Source organism: Pinus tabuliformis, chromosome 1_1, assembly GCF_031772625.1.
Source record: "Pinus tabuliformis cultivar Carrire ecotype Pingquan chromosome 1_1, CPIR1, whole genome shotgun sequence".
Classification (NCBI taxonomy): Eukaryota; Viridiplantae; Streptophyta; class Pinopsida; order Pinales; family Pinaceae; genus Pinus; species Pinus tabuliformis.
The window spans coordinates 726305115-726323029 of NC_142297.1; the positions used below are offsets into that span (position 1 = coordinate 726305115).

A 17915-nucleotide genomic window follows, 5' to 3' on the forward strand; every position below is an offset into this window, starting at 1 on the left:
AGATGGAGCAATTCTTCGATCTCAATAATGTGCAAAACACACAAAAGGTACGTATGGCAACTTTATATTTGGAACCAAATCAGTTTGTATGGTATCAATGGCTTTGCTCTCGTAAACAATTTATCACTTGGGCAATTTTTACGGAAGAATTGATAGCACATTATGAGGATACAAAAAGCAACACTTTTTTTAGCCAACTGATAAGTCTCAAACAAAAGGGTTCAATAATGGAGCACATTGAGGAGTTCCAAAAATTGAACATAAGGGTAAAAGATATTCCAGAGGAGCATAGGATTGATGTGTTCATAGGGTCTTTAAAGGATAATATCCAACATGATGTTCGCCTTTGGGAACCTGATTCATTAGAGAAGGCATTCAGGTTAGCAAGAAAAATGGAAAGCAAAATTATGGCAACCAGGAAGCATACCATTCACAACTATAAAGAAGGAAGTGTTGTTGCCCCTAGTCTTCCACAACCTATAAGGTTGACACCACAAAAATTGGAAGAAAAAAGAGCAAAAGGGCTTTGTTACAGTTGTGATAGCAAGTACACTAAAGGTCATAAGTGTGTTGAGAAGAAATTATTCTACATAGATTGTGAAGAGGAAGAAGAAAAGGAGCAAGAAAGGTCAAAAGAAGAGGATATACTCCAGGAACAAAGCCTAGATGAAGAACAAATAAATCCGACCATATCTTGTAATGCATTGGCAGGAATTACCACTCCTCAAACCATCAAGATACAAGGACAAATCAAGAAGAAAAAGGTAATAGTGTTGATTGATTCAGGAAGCACCCACAATTTTATTCATTGTAAGGTAGCAAAAGAATTGAATTGCTTCCTATATCCAGCACCAGAGTGTCAAGTGATGATTGCAAATGGAGGAACAATAAATTGCTCTGGAAAGTGCCATAATATCAAGCTATCCATGGGAGAATATGTATTGACTAGCCCAATGCTTTCCATTCCAATGGGAGGTGTTGATGTTGTACTAGGAGTCCAATGGCTACAATCCTTGGGTACAATAGCTTTTAATTTTCAAGAACTTTTCATCAAATTTTCTACGGAAGGAAAGGAAGTTGAATTAAGGGGTATTGCAGGGAAACCAGGAAAGATAATTAGCTCTAATGGTATGACAAAGCTTCTAAAAAAGGAGCAAAGAGGTGTAATTGCACAATTATGTTCGCTAGATGTTTCCACATCGGAATCATCTATTTCTCCAGATCTCCAAAAAGTCCTGGACAATCATTCCAAGGTATTTGAGACTCCCAAAGGTCTCCCACCTATGCGTGATCATGATCATGCTATTCATCTGATTCCAGGAAGTGTTCCTCCAAACATTAGGCCGTACAGATATCCCTATGTCCAAAAAAGTGAAATTGAACGTATGGTTGCAGAAATGCTAGAGGCTGGTATAATTCAACCGAGTCAAAGTTCTTTCTCTGCTCCAGTAGTATTGGTGCACAAGAAGGATGGATCATGGCGCATGTGTCCGGATTATAGGGAGCTCAACAAGCTCACTATTAAAGATAAGTTCCCCATTCCTGTCATTGATGAATTACTGGATGAATTGCATGGATCAATTTACTTCACCAAGTTGGATCTTCGTTCAGGATATCATCAAATCAGAATGAAGACTGAAGACATTCCGAAAACAGCATTTAGAACTCATGAGGGTCATTATGAATTTTTGGTCATGCCTTTTGGCCTTACCAATGCACCTTCAACATTTCAAGGGTTGATGAATTCAATTTTCAAACCATTCCTTAGAAAATTTGTGTTAGTATTTTTTGATGATATACTAATCTACAGCAAGTCTTGGAAGGATCATGTTGAACATGTTGACAGGGTGCTACAACTATTGGAGGAGAAACAATTATATGCAAAAAGATCCAAATGTTTTTTTGGAGTCCAGGAGGTGGAATATTTGGGTCATATTGTATCTCATGAAGGAGTTAAGGTAGACCCTAGCAAAATTAAAGCCATTAAGGAATGGAAAATCCCCACATCCATAAAGCATCTGCGAGGATTTCTCGGGTTGACAGGGTATTATCGCAAGTTTGTTAAGAATTATGGGAGAATAACAGCACCTCTAACAACATTATTGAAGAGAGATGCATTTTCATGGACTCCGGAAGCAACAAAGGCCTTTGAACATCTTAAAGAGGCAATGTGCCAAGCACCGGTCTTAGCTACACCGGACTTCACAAAAACCTTTATTGTGGAATGTGATGCTTCAGGAAATGGAATTGGTGTTGTTCTAATGCAAGATGAAAGACCCATTGCTTTTGAAAGTCGTCCAATCAAGGGAAAGTTTTTAAGAAAAGCTATTTATGAGAAGGAAATGTTGGCAATACTCCATGCACTTAAGAAATGGCGACCCTACCTAATGGGAAGACACTTCAAGGTAAAAACGGATCATGATAGCCTTAAATACTTTTTAGAACAAAGATTATCCTCTGAAGAGCAACAAAAGTGGGTCACAAAGATGTTGGGTTATGACTTTGAAATCATCTACAAAAAAGGGAAGCAAAATGTGGTGGCAGATGCACTCTCAAGAAAGGATGAGGATGTGGAAGCATTGTTGTGTGCCATTTCTATTATCCAACCAGATTGGATAAACGAAGCAAGGGAGGAATGGAAGAATGACGAAGAAGTGTGGGAACTTATTCGAAAGTTACAACAAGATTCCAGTACGTCTGATACATTTAGCTGGCAAAATGATTCGTTATGGTACAAAGATCGCTTATACCTCTGTAAGAATTCCCAGCTAAAACAAAAGATTCTTATGGAATTGCACACTTCTCCCTTAGGAGGGCACTCAGGATTTTTAAAAACTTACCACAGGGTTAAGAAGGAATTTTTTTGGGATGGCCTTAAATCAGATATTCAAAAGTTTGTGGCGGAATGTTTGGTTTGCCAACAAAATAAAGTTGAAACAATTAAGACACGGGGTCTATTACAACCTTTATCCATTCCAAGCCAACGTTGGGAGGAGGTTTCAATGGATTTTATCACAGGTTTACCCAAGTCTGAGGGAAAGAGTGTCATCATGGTGGTAGTTGACAGACTTACCAAGTATGCACACTTTTGTGCATTATCACATCCATTTAAAGCCAGTACAGTTTCTACTGCATTTATGGAAACAATTCAAAAGCTACATGGAAACCCAAAGATTATTGTAAGTGACAGAGATTCCATTTTCACTGGAAATTTTTGGACAAAATTATTTTCTTGTCTTGGTACTCAGTTAGCTCATAGCTCATCTTATCATCCTCAATCTGATGGGCAAACTGAGATAGTAAACAAATGTTTGGAAGGATATCTTCGTTGCTTTGTATCTGATAAACAGACACAATGGGTCAAATGGTTGCCTCTGGCTGAATGGTGGTATAACACTTCCTTCCATACAACAACAAAAATGACCCCATTTATGGCACTTTATGGGTATCAACCACCATCCATCACATCATATTTAAGAGAAAATTCTAAGGTTCAGGCAGTGGAACATCACATCGAACATCAACAACAAGTCCTCCAACTCTTAAAGGATAACCTCGTGTTGGCAAAGAATAGAATGAAACAACAGGCAGATCAACATCGCAGTGAAAGAAGTTTTGATGTAGGTGATTGGGTATTCCTACGGCTACAACCATATAAGCAAATGTCCCTCAAGCAAGCTAAGAAGGATAATAAATTATCACCAAAGTATTATGGTCCGTACAAGGTGTTGCAAAAGATTGGTACTATGGCATACAAATTTGAGCTTCCTGCAGCTTCTCGATTGCACCCAGTTTTCCATGTTTCATGTTTAAAGAAGGTTATAGGCGACAAGCTCCCAGTTCAAACAATATTGCCAGAACTTGACGAGGAAGGAAAAATTATATTGGAACCGGAAGCAGTCACAGAAACAAGAACTCGACAGCTACGAAATCGATCAATTTCAGAGTATCTTATCAAGTGGAAGAACTTATCCACTGAAGATTCCACATGGGAGGATGAGAATTTTATGCAGAAGTATCCAGAACTACTCAAGCGTTGAGGACAACACTTTTTTGAAGGAGAGGGGCATGTTGGGTCCCTATAATACTAGTGATTACCCCATTACTATTGTAGTTATACCCCTTATTAATATTGTTGTGCCCCTATTGCCCCCATATTGTTATTACTGTGCCCCATAGAATCCCTCTATTGTTATTTTTGTGGCTTTATATTATTATTGTTAGGTCGGCTGGATTATATTGTGACTCCTTAGACTCCTATATATAGAAAGGAGGTTTTGTCATTTGAATCATCAAAGAATTGTTCATTTATGTAATGTAAAGGAGGTTGCCCCCTCGAAGAGGCTGAATTCTAAGGCGTTGATCTATCTTTTCTTGAGCTGGTTTCATAACAACCTACTAGGTATGGAAGTACACCGGGGTATGGGAAAAGTATGAATGGTGGATATGGTGCAACGCCTAAAAAAAATTGCTTCAATAAGGTTTAGTCTAAACCATTAAACTCCTATCAAAGTTGGCATTAGTGAATTGGTATTGATTATTCTGATCCAACTCACTAAGATCTGGATAGACCCTTCTAACAAAGGATTAAACAATCCTGACATGGGTAAGTCTCTAATAATATTTCTCATTTGTTTGTGATTAATATGAGGGTAAACCACAATATTTTCATTTTTGGATACTTTGTTTTGGACAAGTTCGGGTCACAGGGGCTTAACAAAGACAGGGCATGTAGGACAGAGGAAGATGGAGAACCATGGTTAAAGAAGGAAATAACAGGGGATACTGGGAGAATTATGGAGGTAAAATACATCAGTGTGACATGCGGAGCTGAAAGAACAGGAATATCAGTGCTTGGTCTGTTGGATGCTTATTGTGCGTTGAGCTCTATCTATCGGGTAATCTTGGGTTCCTCGCTGGGTTTGATTTGCAAGTGTAGTGCGGGTGGAACATATTGTTGTTGGTGGGAGTCAATGAACGGGCCTCAATTTGATTAAGTAGGGACAACACGACAAAGTGGTAGGTACAAATTCAATCATGGCGATGCGGCGGGTCCCTCCCTTCGTTGATTCGACATGGCGCATCTGGATGGCCTCGACATGGCGATGTCTTATTTTTGGACTTATGACCATGGACTTGGACATTGAAATGACATGTCTACATCGCTTTTGGGTCCAACAAATAAATTAAGTGATATTTGTATGAACCATTAGGCTTAGAAGTATTAATAAATTTGAATGAAATAGTGAAACTCAAATTTGATATTGTTTAAAAGAAATCAAAACTTGAAATTTCATTTGGTATATATATATATATATATGACTAGGAGGTAAAAGTAGACCATGAAAGTTACAACATCTAGCTTTAATACCAATTTGGGAAACATAAAGTGAATGGATTAGAGAATATATAAAATGATACAAAACTACTTTGAAAACCAACAAGTATTAGGGAAAAGAGAAAAAATTGAGTTTGATAAATTGAAATGAGGAAACATTAAAACATATAGCTATGGTAAGAAAATTACAACATTTCGCTTTGATATCAATTTATGAAGATAAATTGAACCCAAAAATAAAAATTAACATATAAATTTATTTTTATACTAAATATATATATATACAAATTATAACAAAACAAAATTATGTCACAAAATATAAATAATAAATAAGAATATATAAAAATCTTATCTTATCCAAACATCATATAAGAGTGTTATCATAACATAAATATGAACACAAATACTTAATACTTATATTATGAAATAGAATATCAACAAAATGATGGGATGACTCAAAACTTCAACACTTCTTTTGGAGAGCTAATTCTTTGAAAATTCAAGGATGCACTTTCCAAATCCCTTCTAATGAATTCAACATTTACTTTTTAGACTCCTTGTGAAGACTTCATTCATCTATTTTCACTATTAATCCACTTTCCCTATGCTAAACTCCTAACTTTATGCATTATAAACTACGAAAGAAAAAACAAAAAGCTTTAAATAGTGAAAAAAATTATTTATCCACTTTTACAAATACCTAATTTTATGCATTATGACCCACCAAAACAAAAACAAAAGACTTTAGATAGTGAAGAATCTTATTCATTCACATTCAATGTACACAAGGTTTAACTTTTTACATGATAACCCACCAAAGAAATACAAAAATACTTTAGATAGTGGAAAATACTTTAGCTCCTAACTTTATGCATTATAAACTACGAAAGGAAAAACAAAACGCTTTAGTGAAAAAGTTAATTTATCCACTTTTACAGATACCTAACTTTATGCATTATAACCCACCAAAACAAAAACAAAAAACTTTACAAAAGACTTTAAATAGTGAAGAATCTTATTCATTCACATTCAATGTACACAATGTTTAACTTTTTACATGATAACCCTTATTCATTCACATTCAATGTACACAATGTTGAAGATGCCTAACTTTCCACGTAATGAATTACCCTTAAAAAAATAATAATATAAAATCTTATTCATCCATTTTCACTATACTTTTAGTGTACAAAATGCTTAACTTTATACATTATAAACCATCCAAAAAAATAGTAAAGCAACTTTCAAACACGTTTTTAAACAGAGCTTGAAAATAACGAATATCAAAATGCTAAAAAAAAAAAAAAAACTCAAAAAACATGATACCACCCACTCAATGAGAAGAAAAAAAAAGACAAAAGCAAGAAAACTCAATGAGAAGAAAAAAAGAAGACAAAAGCAAGAAAAACAAAGAACTTTACCTACTCAATGGTGACAAGACCCAACAAAAACCTCTCAAAGAAAAAGCAATTTTTTTTTTAAATATTAGAAAAACTTTATCAATGAACTTTCAAACACTATTTGAAAATAGAGAATATCTCAATATATATATGAAAAGACACAAAGTAGGAGGACAAGACACCACCCAGTCCCTGCGCAATATTTTCGGCGCTAACACATCATTCGGATCATCTGCGTGTAGTTCGCTGTCAATTTCAGCTCTAGATTGTCATGACTCATCATCCCTGGAACATGGATCACCTGTCCTGCACTTTGTTGAGTGGCCTCTCCAAACCAGTGTCCTTGACGGCCCTCCGTGATGATGCAGGGCCGGGCCGGTGGCCAATGAGCGTTGCCGCCAAAGTCGATTGTCTTGTTTTCTGACTTATTGTCACCATGGACTTCGACATTGGAATGACATGTCTACGCGGTTCTTGGTCCAGCAAATAAATTAAGTAATATTTGTAATATTCGACTCTGAAATTTGACATTGACGTCAAAGGGACAGCTAAAACCTTCGTACGAATCCGCTGGGAAGCAACTTGACATAACGCAGAGAATTAATCATTCATACGAAACAACTTGACTTGAGGGGCTGCAATGTGTTTGTTCTCCCAAAGGGTCCCATGTTGTTTCACTTCCAGCGGGCCGTGCTCAGTTGCTTTTCAATCCACATTAATATCTAACAAACAGTTTACGAATTCTTGGTCTCATTTCTGATGGAATACTGATCCAAAGCAGGGGGGCTATTCAAAACCCGAGTGCTAGAGTTTAAAGAACTAATGACCGGAATGCGCTGTACAGGTAATCTTCCGAGTTTGAGTTTATGTAATTTAATCTTAAATGAGAAGAAATTAAAAAGAAATGAGTGCAAGCAGTTTGTGTCCACAATTTTTTACAATGGAAAACCCATCACAATCTATCCGTAAATATTTTAATTTCCTTTATTGTGAGAGAGGTTGTATTTGTATTTAAATTTGATAGAACCAGTATATTTCTAAATAATTCGAAGGGAGATTGAATGGGTAGAGATTCATTTAATCAATAGTTATCTTTACTTTTAATTGTAATTGTTAAATTTTAAATTTATACGAAAATTAACTACCTCAATAATCTTTCTACTTAAATTTGGTAGAGCAGTAACTTTCAGTAAATATGTTTATTTAACTGAATATAAAGAATGTGTAAAGTTGCTTATTCCTTAAAATTAAATTTGAAACTTTAACTATTTAAGTTTATATTTATCTTAAACAAATTTTACATAAATTTTAAGATTAGCAAATATTGGTAAGAAATCTTATTTACCTAAGTGAATATGATAAACTTGAAAATATTTCTATGAATATAATTAAATATATTCCAAAACATATGAAAATATTTATATGGATATAATTGCTTACATTCATAACTTTTTCATGGATGAAAAAGCAGAAATTTCCCTTAATACATAGTCTTGTTTAATGCTTAATATTTTTTTTTTTAGGTTTGATGCAAAGAACCATTCATCATTAGCAATTTAGTAGAATGTCCAAAAATATTAAAGGTAAATTTCTTGATTTTATGGATATAATTGCTTACATTTATAACTTTTTCATGGATGAAAAAGCAGGAAACTCCCTTAATACATAGTCTTGTTTAATGTTTAATAAAAAAAAAATTAGGTTTGATGTAAAGAAACATTCATCATTAGCAATTTAGTAGAATGTCCAAAAATATTAAAGGTAAATTTCTTGATTTTATTGACCATCACCTAGTTGTTCAAATGCAACTCACCTCCATAAAAACCCTTGCCAAGAGTTTCTTTCACGGATTGATGTAGATGGACATTTACCAATGATTTAATTTATATAACTACCTTAGTAATTAATTAATGTAATATGTTGAATTGATGATGTTAATTATCATCAAGTTTTTGAGATTATAATTAGTTTATAGAAATTTAAAAGAGATAAAGATTACATAAAACCTTTTAAAATCTTATTTCTAGGAAAAAAAAAACAGTGTTTCAAGATTACCATATTATATTGTAACAAATATTTTTAAATTGAATTTTAATTTGGGTTTAGGATATGTGTTTTAATTCAAATGTAATGATATTTTTAGCCAAGACCTAGCCTCTTATGTCATTCTAACATGAGTTGTTAGTGATTATGGCTAGCCTTGGAAGCAATTTTGGGGAACCTCTTGTCATTCATGTAGTTTATTTTTTCTTGTAGATTTAAGGCATAACCATGACTTTGGACTCACTGGGGGAGGGTAGCTTTTATGAGGAGGATAAAATAGGGTGCATTTCTTTGAATAGTAATATTACAAATTATAAAATTACTTTTCTTTTGCTTATCCTTCTCCAAAAAAAATTAGAGATATTTCATCACCAAGCTTCACATCGTATAAGATAAAAAGAGTGATAAAAGTATCAAATATGAATATTTTTCTATCACATATCTAAAGGTTTGCTAATTTATAATTTTTTTCAAGTTCATCATAAGTTGTTCACCCTCCATTTATTTCAATACTATAATTCCAATTGAGCTTAGGAGGAATATGGATTCCAAAATATTTAAATGAAAGATATTTATTATTGATTACCAATTTTATATGTAAATAATTAATATAAATATAAACATTTATTATAAAGAAACACAAACATTTTTAATGTCCAGTAGAAAATAAAAAAAAATAAAAAATAAAAAATAAAAAAACATATTTCTTATATAAATTGTGGAGAAGATCTATGTAAAAATATGTATAGCTCTAGAAGTTTGAGTTTCCTAAGGATACAAGCATAGTTTTATTACAAGTCTTGTTGTTTAGGAGGTTCTTAAATGGAGATTGAAAAAAGAAACTATTATTATATCAAATTACTATATTAATGTATGTAACATCCCTCGTGAAAAGTTAATGTTGGTAAATAGTAAAAGTAGTTTTGAACAAAGACCTTATTTGAAATATATATAACTCTGTTGCTAGTGTTTGATAATTAAAGAATTGTGTTAACATTATTTGATTTGAAAATATGATTAATCATGACCAATAACTGTGGAGGCAGTTAAAAATAAAACCCTAACTACCTTCAGGAGGTAGTTGAGTCCCCAGAGGAAAAGGGGAAGGATTTGCCAAGTCTGGTAAGGATCAGATGGCAGGAATGAGGTTATGCTATGTCTGGTTATGATCAGATGGCATAGGAAAAAGGAAGGATTTTCCTGTATGCGCTATGTCTGGTTAGGACCAGATAGCGAGATCTGGTAAAAAACCAGAGAAACTGCAGCCAAGAGGGCCTGCAAGTGCTTGGGGGTGGAAGATAGTGAAGAGTCTTCCTACGGACGGGTGGATTGACAAGCATTACAAGTAGGTTTGCAAAGAAGTAGGTATGGCCTACTATGTATATATTTATTTACTGAGATGTCTCTTGTATTGTCCTGTGCTAAGAAGATATATTGTTCTGTGCTAAGAAGATAGATACAGTGGAAAACATTTGACTGTTATTCTTTAATAGAAAATGAGAAAAGAACATTAGCTGCTGTAGTATAGACAGAGACCGAACACACTTGCATTCTGAAGAAACGAACATTAAACCCTTGCATTCCTTATTTGGAAATAACAGTAGAAAAACAGAATAATCAGGTCATTGCTACTTCAGCGATAGCAAGAAATACGAACAGAGGTAATGTTGTAAACCCTCTACTTACTGTACATGTTGAAGAAAAGAATTGGAATTCTATACGAACAGAAAGAATCAAAAAGAAATGAACAGACATTCTTTGCAGAAAATTGTATTATGCACCTAAAAGCATAACATATATTCATAAGGTGGGACTGGTATGTCCCGCAAACCAAATGTATATAGATAAGTTGTTTCATTATTCAAATAAAGTAAAGAAACATATATATATGTTAAACCCCGGTCAGGAGGACCGCGAGAATCTCAGAGAGTGAGAACAGAACCACACTGTAACATTCGCATGCGCGGATTAAATACACAGATATACGCATTCACGATTAATAACTCAAACAAAAAGTAGGTATGCCGAGGAATGCATGGTAACCGTGGTTACATGCATTCTCAGCCAAGCTTTCTAGTAAACCCTCACACAGAATAAGTTACTCTAGCTGGGCTGAAGCTTGTGCTAGCCAGCAAGGGCGCCATAGTCGAAACATAACAATAAGAATTCATCATTAAACGGAAATACAATAACAGAAAATTTTACTCAGCGGAAAAATATTGCAAGTCAAACTTGAAACTGTAAATAAAATCCATCTGAGGAGACGGTTAATCAAATAGAAACATTATGAACAAAATCGAACTTACGGGGTTACCCGCATCTTATATATATGATATCTTAACAAGTTTAAGCCAGAATCAAACTATAGTTCAGTCCACGACCACTGTCTGCAAAGAGAATAAGCCTCATGGCTAAAGACTAGATATACATGCTAAATAACTCAAGATTAAATAATCGAAGCTCAGCACGCAGTGCTTCCCGACAGTGGTGTTCCACCTAAGCAGGGCAAGAAACCTGACTGTTGTCCAAAAAGAGCCCTGGAATTATGCAGGGACCGAACCTGAATAGATAATGACTGATATCCCTGCTCAAGGGAGGAAGGGTTCAGTCATTGCTTCGAATGAAGTGAATGTAGGAATTCACGACAGTATTTAACATACCTGGTAATGGGTTGTCGGCAAAGTGTAGAAACCTCGTGCCTTCAATGTTCGGCGATGAGCCATTTACCTGAAAACACCATTCTTTAATAGATTTAGAACCTGTGAAAGATATGAAAGGTCTGTAACAAATAAAAAGGGAAAATTAATACAGCATATTACCAGATTGGAATCGTTGAAGCGATGTAAACCGTAACTGTAAGCGGGGAAAAAGACCCACCGAACACCATAGCCGCATACCTGAATCGAAGCATGGTATTGACGGCAGCTGAAAGGTTTGCGAAATACACACAATGTTACAGAGCTGCAGCGACACAACTCATGCACAAATGAAAATTAGAATCCGACAGAAGGGGAGACCTGTCATTAAATATCTTATTTCCTTTTACCGTTTCGTGGCATTCTCCCATCCATCGATTTGCCATGAGCCCTGATCGCCTTTCGATAGCCGGTGGGCATCGAAAACCTTTGGGCGCGAAAATAACATTACCCGAGGTGTCAGGCCGTAAACACTTGGAGCACCGGGCACACATGGCCGAATGCCATCGAGCCGTTTATCCTCCCAGATGGACGACGCTGGTTTGGACAACTGGTTTCCGATGCCGAGGCCGGACAAGTATAATAAAACTCAGAAACTTCGGGATATGGAAATCCGAGTGGTGTAGTTGTTGCCATTAATACGTTATCGCAATCTGTGCAATGTATATGAATCGAAACATACATGGTAGCGGAACCTTTACAATGGTTTATGTAAAATGAACGTGAATATATGGCTTTATAACCCTTATGCAAATGAAAAATATATGTACAGGTTATGATTAAATGCATACGAGTATATGTATATCCACATATGTGTAGAGATTAAACTTTAGATCATGCCGCAGTATTGTATTTACATGAATATTAACGTGGAGAGATTGCATAGTCATCACAAGGTAATTAATACCGTGAACCATTTAAAAAAAAAAATTTACTTAGTATGAGAGTGTGACAAATTGGTATCAGAGCCCAGGTTTACAACTCTGTGACCTTTGGGAAAATTTCGAGTTATGCAGCAATATAAATATACAGTGTCATGACAAAAGTTGAGTGTGCTAAAAACAAATTATATCTGTTTAATGAGTTATTCTTAAGCAGGTAGCAGCAGAATGAGGAGAGCAAGTAGCGCTCCCCATGGACATTTGGATCAACTTGATAACATGAGACAACCTCAGGGAAATCCTGAGCTTTGGGTGCAACTGGGAGCAGAAGGCCGCAATGTTGATTCGACATTAATGAGGACAGTTCAGGAACTAAAGGATGAAATGGCCCGGTTGCGTGCAGATAACGCAAGATTAAATGTGGAACAGGAGAGGATTTTGAAAAGTTTATCCGATAAGCAACATCAACAACAGTCACATCCGAGGCCTGAACAGCCACGAATAACAGATGAACACAGCTATCACACTGAACAAGAGGAAGCAGAGGACAGAGCAGAGACGCGAGGAGAGAAGTCTGTCAATGCTTCTGAATATCAGACTCCAAAAAGACCACGGATGGAACTACAAGGGGAGTTTCGGAAGATTAAACCACCTCAATTCGATGGGGAATCAGAAGAAGCTGCAGAGGCGTGGCTAATTAATATGAATAAGTATTTTCAAGTATACGAATATGATCATCATCTTAAAGCAAGACTGGCTATATTCCAGCTGCAGGCCAAAGCCACACTATGGTGGGAGGAGGTCAAGATGGTGTGGGGAGTGAATGAGCAGGATGTGACCTGGGAAATGTTTCAAAGACATTTCAAGGAGAAGTACCTGACAAAACGCTTTTACGATGAAAAAGCGCGAGAATTCCATGATCTGCGGCTTGGACAACAGACCATTGACGAGTTCGTAACTAAATTCACATCCCTGCTTCGTTACGTGCCATATATTCGTGAGGAGAAGGCTAAGGTACAAAGGTTTGTTAGTAGCCTACCTCTGGCAATGCGAGAAAGAATAGAGTTTGATAATCCGAAGACGATGGATGAAGCCATTCGGAAGGCAAGACTATGTTATCAGCAAAACAAATCAAAAGGAGAAAATTCTGGGAAGCGTTGGATAGATAAGCGGGGCAACATAATGCCTATGGGAAGTAAGGGAGCTCGCATCAGCTTTCAAAAAGGATTTTCGAAAGGAGCCAATACTAGAAATCCAACCAAAAATCAGAACAGATTCAAGCCTCCTGCAGAATCCAAATATAATGAACAGCAAGTTAGATTGGACAATGAAGGCTCAGCTAGACCACCTGTTCAGTGTTGGGGTTGTGGCGGACCCCATTATATTAAAAATTTCCCTCATCGGAAGGACAACGATCAGTTGTCCCAGATCTATGAAGCTTCAACAGTAGGAGATGTGGCTCGATCTATGCCCAGAATAAATGCAGCACTGGAGGATCGACAAGCTGATTACCAGCCAACGATGATAGAGTTTGAAGGTAAGATCTTTGATCGAACTGTTTCTATTTTAGTAGATCCAGGAGCTACTTTAAGCTATGTAAGTCCCAAAGTTGTGGAAAGCTGTGGTTTGCAAACCACTAAATTTAAAAGCCCTTGGCTAGTGCAGCTGGCCACTGGGGCCAAAAGACGAGTACTAACTAAAGTCAGCAACTGTCCATTAAGGTTAGCTGGCCAAACAATAACAACTGAATTAAACGTACTCCCTCTTGGTTCCTATGATGTGCTAATAGGAATGGATTGGTTGGAACGGAGATGGTCTGTAATTAATTGTAAAACGAAAACAGTCTCTTACCGAGATGAACTGGGTATGGGAAAAGAGATTCAAGGCATCTAGAAACTAGTACAGATCCAGCCGATCACGGCCTCACAGCTGGTTAAATGTATCCGAAAGAAATGCCAGATTTATGCAGTACAAGTGGGGTATGCAGATTCTGTGGATAAGATTGCAACTGTTGAAAATATACCGGTAGTGCAAGATTTTGCAGATGTATTTCCTGAAGAAATTCCAGGGCTGCCGCCCAAAAGGGATTTAGACTTCACCATTGAGCTGATACCCGGAGCAGCCCCAGTGTCCCGGGCACCCTATCGGATGAGTGTGCTGGAGTTAACTGAGTTAAAAATGCAACTGCAAGAGCTGCTGGAAAAGAAGTATATCCGTCCCAGTGTCTCTCCTTGGGGAGCTCCTGTGCTATTTGTGAGGAAAAAAGATGGGACTCTGCGGATGTGCATAGACTATAGACAGCTGAACAAACTGACAGTTAAAAACAAATATCCACTACCCCGCATTGATGAGCTGTTTGATCAGGTAAAGGGGGCGACAATCTTCTCAAAGATCGATTTAAGATCGGGTTACCATCAAATCCGAATTAAAGATGAGGACATAGCCAAGACAACTTTTCGTACTCGTTACGGACACTACGAGTTTGTGGTACTGCCTTTTGGACTAACTAATGCACCTGCGACATTCATGTGTTTGATGAATAGTGTATTTCATCAATACCTAGATAAATTTGTATTGATCTTCATTGATGACATACTTATATACTCCCGGAATATCAAGGAGCATGAGGAACATCTGAGGATAGTGTTACAGACATTACGGGAGCATCAGTTATATGGTAAATTCAGCAAATGTGATTTTTACAAAGAACAGATCCAGTATTTGGGCCACATTATTACGAAGGAGGGTATAGCTGTAGACCCCGAAAAGATCAAAACTATAATGGAATGGCCAACACCCAAAGATGTAGCAGATATTCGATCCTTCATGGGGCTGGCTGGATATTATCGACGGTTTATAGAAGGTTTTTCCAGAGTTGCCTACCCTATCACCTCCTTGCAAAAGAAGGGAAAAATATTTAAATGGACAGCAGACTGTCAACGGAGTTTTGAACAGCTCAAACATTTACTCACCACTGCACCTGTGTTGTGTGTGGCAGATCCCGAAAAGGAGTATGTAGTCTACACAGATGCTAGTAAGGAGGGCGTGGGTGGAGTGCTAATGCAGGAAGGTAAAGTAATTGCATATGAATCCAGAAAGTTAAAAGAACATGAGCAGAAATATTCTGCCTATGATCTGGAATTAACCGCGGTAATTCATGCATTAAAGATGTGGCGCCATTATTTAGTGGGGAGAAAATTTTTACTAATGACGGATCACCACAGCTTGACTAGTTACTTTAGTCAACCAACTTTAAATGCAAGACAAGCAAGATGGGTGGACTTTTTGGGAAAATTCGATTTTGAAATTAAACACTTAAAGGGAAAAGAAAACAGAGTAGTGGATGCACTGAGCCGAAAGGTGCACTGCATTTATGAAATTGGTATTAGTCAAGGATGGTCCACCCTTGACAAGGAAATTGACGAGGCTGCTGCACAAGATCAGAATTACTTGCAAAAGAAGCAGTTGGTACAGAATTCAGATACCCGCTTAATCCAACAAGGGTACACCTTGAATGCAGCCGGAATTTTGTGCTATCAGAAGAAGATTTATGTACCCAATCAGAGCGGTATTAAAGAAAAGATTCTGGATGAATATCATAAGAGTCCTTATGCAGGACATCCTGGTTACCAGAAATTAATCACCTCGCTAAGGAAGGAGTACTACTGGCCAGGCATGAAAAAGGATGTGATAGAATACCTGGCGCGCTGTTTAGAGTGTCAACAGGTGAAGGCTGAACACCAGCACCCTACAGGATTACTACAGCCATTGCCCATACCAGAATGGAAATGGGAGACCATAACCATGGACTTTATTACCGGGTTTCCGAAATCCAAAATGAACAATGATTCTATAATGGTGGTAGTGGATAAACTCAGCAAGTCAGCTCACTTCATACCAGTTCAATCCACTTATCGTGCAGCTCAAATCGCAAAGATTTTCATGCAGAATATATTTAAACTTCATGGGCTGCCGAAAGTAATAATATCTGACCGTGATGTTAAGTTTACCTCAGTTTTTTGGAGGACCTTATTTGAAGGTCTAGGAACTCAATTGAACTTCAGCACCGCATATCATCCGCAAACTGACGGACAGACTGAGCGGGTGAATCAAGTAGTGGAAGACATGCTGAGGTCTTATGTGATGCAACAACCTACACGATGGGAGGAGTATTTACACCTAGTGGAATTCGCTTATAACAATGGTTATCATGCATCTTTGAGGATGAGCCCATTCGAAGTGCTTTACGGCTGGAAATGTCGCACACCCTCCAGTTGGGGTGGACGGAGGACAAATTTTTGCTGGGCCTGAGATGTTGGGAAAGAAATGGAAGTCATGGTGAAAAAAGTTCGAGCTAATCTAAAGATGGCTCAGGACAGGCAGAAGAGTTTTGCATACCGGAAGAGAACATTTAAAGAGTACCAAGTGGGTGAGCATGTGTACATCAGGATACGAGCGAGAAAAAGTACCCTTCAATGGAATGCTTGTGCCAAATTGGCACCGCGTTTTTGTGGACCATTCCAAATTCTTGCACGAGTAGGGCCGGTAGCTTACCAGCTCGCCCTGCCCAGCCATATTCGGGTTCATAATGTCTTCCATGTATCAGTTTTAAAGAGATATGTTTATGACCCTAGGCATATAATAAGTTGGCAGGACATTCAGGTAAGGGAAGACTGTTAATTATGTAAACTGAAATATAATACTAGTAAGCAGCTAATCTGATTATTATGTGTTTCAGGTGGAACCGGAAGGAGAGTTCCTGGTCGAACCAGTGAACATATTAGATCGGAGAAGAGTCGAGCTGCGGAGAAAGGTCATCAGCCAGGTTAAAGTGCAGTGGCAGCACTTTGGGCCTGATGAGGCCACCTGGGAGAATGAACAGGTTATGAGGGATACTTATCCCAGATTGTTTTTGAATGAGCAACAACATCGGGACGATGTAGGCTTTCAGGAGGGGGAGATGTAACATCCCTCGTGAAAAGTTAATGTTGGTAAATAGTAAAAGTAATTTTGAACAAAGACCTTATTTGAAATATATATAACTCTGTTGCTAGTGTTTGATAATTAAAGAATTGTGTTAACATTATTTGATTTGAAAATATGATTAATCATGACCAATAACTGTGGAGGCAGTTAAAAATAAAACCCTAACTACCTTCAGGAGGTAGTTGAGTCCCCAGAGGAAAAGGGGAAGGATTTGCCAAGTCTGGTAAGGATCAGATGGCAGGAATGAGGTTATGCTATGTCTGGTTATGATCAGATGGCATAGGAAAAAGGAAGGATTTTCTGTATGCGCTATGTCTGGTTAGGACCAGATAGCGAGATCTGGTAAAAAACCAGAGAAACTACAACCAAGAGGGCTTGCAAGTGCTTGGGGGTGGAAGATAGTGAAGAGTCTTCCTACGGATGGGTGGATTGACAAGCATTACAAGTAGGTTTGCAAAGAAGCAGGTATGGCCTACTATGTATATATTTATTTACTGAGATGTCTCTTGTATTGTCCTGTGCTAAGAAGATATATTGTTCTGTTCTAAGAAGATAGATACAGTGGAAAACA

General features: G+C 37.2%; 1 pseudogene; it reads left to right on the forward strand.

The window, feature by feature from the left end:
* Window positions 1-4487, forward strand: part of LOC149215973 (heterogeneous nuclear ribonucleoprotein 1-like) — a 51312-nt pseudogene extending 46825 nt beyond the window's left edge.
* The last annotated feature ends 13428 nt before the right edge of the window (window positions 4488-17915 follow it).